Genomic DNA, 6000 nt, shown 5'->3' on the forward strand with positions numbered 1-6000 from the left:
GACTTTTATCTATATTTCATAATTGCACATCAAGACCAAGGCATATGCAGAATGCTACGCCCTTAGAAAGACATGTTTGGGGGGTACTGAATGTGTGTGTGTGTGTTTGTTTTTGTGTGTTTGTGTGCTTGCACATCATATATGGTTGTATGCGTAGCAATGGTTTTAGCAAACGCGTCGACAGTCTGTCAACCAGTGTTCTAAGCCAGGCACACACAGTGGTAACTTCTCATGTGCTTCTTTACATATGTTTGTCACACTCACCCTGCTCATAAGGAGGTCTGCATGCTGTCGAGCAGCTCAGGCTCCTATCTGGTTAAAAACTTGACCTCTTCTTACTGAGGAATTGTATGGGTGCTAATTTCATTGCTCAAATGTTTCATGATTTTTTTAATTATTCATTTTAATATCCGGATTATATACAGAATAATGTATTTTAAGAACACTGGCTGATGCTCTTGTTGGGTGCACGCAAATGTTGACTTGTTAGTGTGTGTGTGTGTATGTGTGTGTATATGTGTGTGAGTGTTTCCGTGTGATTGAACGTCACACAAGAGTCGTTGTGTAACTAGGATTTACCAAACAAAATGGAAGTCAGTCGATCAGTGGTCTAGGTCACGCAAACACTGTGGTACTTTCTGATATGCCAATTTACATGTGTTTATCAAATTGGTGGTGCTCCTCAGAGCTGTGCAGGCTGTCAAACAACTCAGGCTACACATTGGCTAACAAATTCACCTCCTCGTAAGCTGCAATAATTCTGGGTCTGGTTTCATTTCTCACATGTGTCAGGATTTTCTTTAAATCTACATTTTAAAATCAGATTAAAAAAATTCAGTTTTTATATTGACGAATGTGTTTTAAAGAAATTGGCCGATTATCTTGCGTGCAAGCTCAAATGTTAACTTTTGTGTTTTGTGTGTGTGTTTGTGTGTATGTGTTATTGTATGATGCAATCCTGAGCTATACAGACGACTAATGACTAGGAAGGGCCTAACAGACAGGCCGACAAAGAAATTAAGGTGTCGAAAAATATATACATAGCTAAATCTGATGGTAAGGACAACATGCTGATACTACACACCTAGAAGCAGCTGCTGCATGAGATGACCTGCAGAGCTACTTGACACAGTACCCTTTCTGGAAAATGTTCGCAGCACCACTCCCTAACTCACAGATGATAGGATCTTCCTTGTGAGATAGGATCAATCTGATGTGCCCTTCCTCGAAAACTCCACTGACCTTCCTTGCAACATGCTGATAGAAGACCTGCTCTGATCTGCTTTGCAAAATTGCTGATATATCTATCAAGGTGCTGGAAGAAGACTTGGCCACATCTTCCTTGAAATATGTTTTCGATGTGCCATGCAAGATGGTGAGAGGAGACGTACTAGGGTGTTCCTAGTAAGAGGTCGCTAATCTTCCTTGCAAGATGCCGGGAGAAGCTGCTCTGAGCTGTCTTTCAAGATGTCGTTCATATTTCTTAACGGTGCTGAAAGAAGACCTACTCTGATCTTCCCTGATCTGCCTTGCAAAGTTCCTGTAGACGACCAGCCATGATGTTCCTCGCAAGTTGCTCCAGCCCTTCCCTGCAAGGTGCCAGAGAAGAACTGCAAGATAACCATGTTACCCTTAACGGGTGCTGAGAGAAGAGCAGGTGTGATCTGCCTTTCAAGATGCTTCCATCAGCCTCGAAGGATGCTGATGGAAGACCTGGTGTGATCTGAAATGCCAGATTTAGCAGATCTCCTTACCCAAAGGCTGATACAATACTTGCTCAGATCTTCCATGCAAGATGTGCCTGGACTTCTGATCTGCCATGCAGATATTGCTGACCTTCCTTGCAAGATGCTGACACAAGACCTGCTTTAGCCTCCTTGCAAGTAATCCCTGGTCTTCCTTTAGAGGTGCTGAGGGAAGACCCGCTCTGATCTTTCTGGCAAGAATTTGCTGATTTTCCTTGCAAGATGCTGACCGAAGACCGGCTCTGACCTGCCTTGCAAGATGTCACCAATCTTCCTTGGAAGATGCTGACAGATGACCTGGCCTGATATTCCATAAAAATATCCCTCATCTTCCTTATATCGTGCTGCCATGAGACCTGTCCCGATCTTCTTGCAACCTGCTTCCGATCTGCCTTGCAAGATGGCGACGGAAGACGTGCTCTGATCTTCCTTGCACGTGTGGATGATCGTGTTTGCAATATAGAAGACCTGCTCTGGTCTTCCTTGCTAAATGCTGAGGATCTTCCTTGCAAGATGCTGATAGGAGAACTTCTCTAGTCTTTCTGGCTTAGATGTGGAGGATATTCCTTGCAAGATGCTGTGAGGAGACCTGGTCTAAGTTACCTAGCAAGATATTGCAGATTCTCCACAGAGGATGCTGATAGAAGACCTGCGCTAATCAACCTTGCAAGACATCATCGATCTGCTTGGCAAGATAGAAGAACTGCTCTGATCTCCCTTGGATGTGGCTACTGGCCATCCTTGCAAGATGCTGAGGGCAACCTGAGGGAGATGTTCCCATGTGCGCCTGTGTCTCCACCTTCAATGTGTCTGAACCCTGTTCAGGCATCAGGAGGCTCACAGGTGACTGAAATTATTCTCCCTCCTCCTCTCTGGAAAATTTTGGATAGGTATGCATAGGGTACACTTCTCCTTTTTCTCTTCTTATGTTTGCTTCAAAAGGTTTGTTGGGAAAAATAGGACTTTTATCTATATTATCATAATTGCACATCAAGACCAAGGCATATGCAGAATGCTACGCCCTTAGAGAGACATGTTTGGGGGGTCCTGAATGTGTGTGTGTGTGTGTGTGTGTGTGTGTGTGTGTGTGTGCTTGCATATCATATACGGTTGTTTGCGTAGCAAGGGTTTTAGCAAACGCGTCGACAGTCTGTCAACCAGTGTTCTAGGCCAGGCAGACACAGTGGTAACTTCTCATGTGCTTCTTTACGTATGTTTGTGACACTCACCCTGCTCATAAGGAGGTCTGCATGCTGTCGAGCAGCTCTGGCTCCTCTCTGGTTAAAAACTTCACCTCTTCTTACTGAGGAATAGTATGGGTGCTAATTTCATTGCTCAAATGTTTCATGATTTTTTAAATTCATTTTAATATCGGGTTTATATACCGAATAATGTATTTTAAAGATACTGGCTGATGCTCTTGTTGGGTACACGCAAATGTTGACTCATGTATGTGTTTGTGTGTGTGTGTATGGGTGTGTGAGTGTTTCTGTGTGATTGAACATCACTCAAGAGTCCTTGTGTAACTAGGATTTACCAAACAACTTGGAAGTCAGTCGACCAGTGGTCTAGGTCACGCAAACACTGTGGTACTTTCTGATATGCCAATTTACATGTGTTTATCAAATTGGTGCAGCTTCTCAGAGCTATGCAGGCTGTCAAACAACTCAGGCTACACATTGGCTAACAAATTCACCTCCTCCTAAGCTGCAAAAATTCTGGGTTTGGTTTAATTTCTCACATGTTTCAGGATTTTCTTTAAATCTACATGTTAAAATCAGATTAAAAAATCAGTTTTAATATTGAAGAAGGTTTTTTAGAGAAATTGGCCGATTATCTTGCCGTGCAAGCTCAAATGTTAAGTTTTGTGTTTGCGTGTGTGTGTGTTATTGTATGCTGTAATCCTGAGTAAGACAGACGACTGATGACTAGGAAGGGCCTAACAGACAGGCCGACAAAGAAATTCAGGTGTCGAAAAATATATATACATAGCCAAATCCGATGGTAGGCACAACATGCTGATACAACACACCTAGAAGCAGCTGCTGCATGAGATGACGTGCAGAGCTACTTCACACAGTACCCTTTCTGGAAAATGTTCGCAGCACCACTCCCTAACCCACAGATGATAGGATCTTTCTTGTGAGGTGGGATCAATCTGATGTGGCCTTCCTTGAAAACTCCACTGACCTTCCCTGCAACATGCTGATAGAAGACCTGCTCTGATCTGCTTTGCAAAATTGCTGATATATCTATCAAGGTGCTGGGAGAAGACTTGGCCACATCTTCCTTGAAAGATGTTTTCGATGTGCCATGCAAGATGGTGAAAGTAGTCGTACTAGGGTGTTCCTAGTAAGAGGTTGCTAATCTTCCTTGCAAGATGCTGGGAGAAGCTGCTCTGAGCTGTCTTTCAAGATGTCGTTCATATTTCTTAACGGTGCTGAAAGAAGGCCTACTCTGATCTTCCCTGATCTGCCTTGCAAGGTGCCTGTAGACGACCAGCCATGATGTTCCTCGCAAGTTGCTCCAGCCCTTCCCTGCAAGGTGCCAGAGAAGAACTGCAAGATAACCCTGTTACCCTTAACGGGTGCTGAGAGAAGACCAGGTGTGATCTTCCTTTCAAGATGCTTCCATCAGCCTCGCAGGATGCTGATGGAAGACCTGGTGTGATCTGCCATGCCAAATTTTGCTGATCTCCTTACCCAGAGGCTGATACAATACTTGCTCAGATCTTCCTTGCAAGATGTGCCTGGTCTTCTGATCTGCCATGCAAGATATTGCTGACCTTCCTTGCAAGTTGCTGACACAAGACCTGCGTTAGCCTCCTTGCAAGTAATCCCTGGTCTTCCTTTAGAGGTGCAGAGGGAAGACCCGCTCCGATCTTTCTGGCAAGATTTTGCTGATTTTCCTTGCAAGATGCTGACCGAAGACCGGCTCTGACCTGCCTTGCAAGATGTCACCGATCTTCCTTGGTAGATGCTGACAGATGACCTGGCCTGATATTCCATGCAAAATATCCCTCATCTTCCTTATATCGTGCTGAGATGAGACCTGTCCCGATCTTCTTGCAACCTGCTTCTGATCTGCCTTGCAAGATGGCGACGGAAGATGTGCTCTGATCTTCCTTGCACGTGTGGATGATCGTGTTTGCAAAATAGAAGACCTGCTCTGGTCTTCCTTGCTCAGTGCTGAGGATCTTCCTTGCAAGATGCTGATAGGAGAGCTTCTCTGTTCTTCTTGGCCAAGCTGTGGCAGCTATTACTTGCAAGATGCTATGAGGAGACCTGATCTAAACTTCCTAGCACGATATTGCAATTTCTCCACAGAGGATGCTCATAGAAGACCTGCGCTAATCAACCTTGCAAGACATCATCGATCTGCTTGGCAATATAGAAACCTGCTCTGATCTCCCTTGGATGTGACTACTGGTCATCCTTGCAAGATGCTGAGGGCAACCTGAGGGAGATGTTCCCATGTGCCCATGTGTCTCCGCCTTCAATGGGTCTGAGCCTAGTTCAGGCATCTGGAGGCTCACAGGTGAGTGAAATTATTCTCCTTCCTCCTCTCTGGAAAATTTTTGGTAGGTATGCATAGGGTTCACTTCTCCTTTTTCTCTCTTATGTTTGCTTCAAAAGGTTTGTGGGCAAAAATAGGACTTTTATCTATATTTCATAATTGCACATCAAGACCAAGGCATATGCAGAATGCTACGCCCTTAGAAAGACATGTTTGGGGGGTCCTGAATGTGTGTGTGTGTGTGTGTTTTTGTGTGTTTGTGTGCTTGCACATCATATATGGTTGTATGCGTAGCAATGGTTTTAGCAAACGCGTCGACAGTCTGTCAACCAGTGTTCTAAGCCAGGCACACACAGTGGTAACTTCTCATGTGCTTCTTTACATATGTTTGTCACACTCACCCTGCTCATAAGGAGGTCTGCATGCTGTCGAGCAGCTCAGGCTCCTATCTGGTTAAAAACTTGACCTCTTCTTACTGAGGAATTGTATGGGTGCTAATTTCATTGCTCAAATGTTTCATGATTTTTTTAATTATTCATTTTAATATCCGGATTATATACAGAATAATGTATTTTAAGAACACTGGCTGATGCTTTTGTTGGGTGCACGCAAATGTTGACTTGTTAGTGTGTGTGTGTGTATGTGTGTGTATATGTGTGTGAGTGTTTCCGTGTGATTGAACTTCACACAAGAGTCGTTGTGTAACTAGGATTTACCAAACAAAATGGAAGTCAGTCGA

The sequence above is a fragment of the Tenrec ecaudatus genome, chromosome 3 (assembly GCF_050624435.1).
Source record: "Tenrec ecaudatus isolate mTenEca1 chromosome 3, mTenEca1.hap1, whole genome shotgun sequence".
Lineage (NCBI taxonomy): Eukaryota > Metazoa > Chordata > Mammalia > Afrosoricida > Tenrecidae > Tenrec > Tenrec ecaudatus.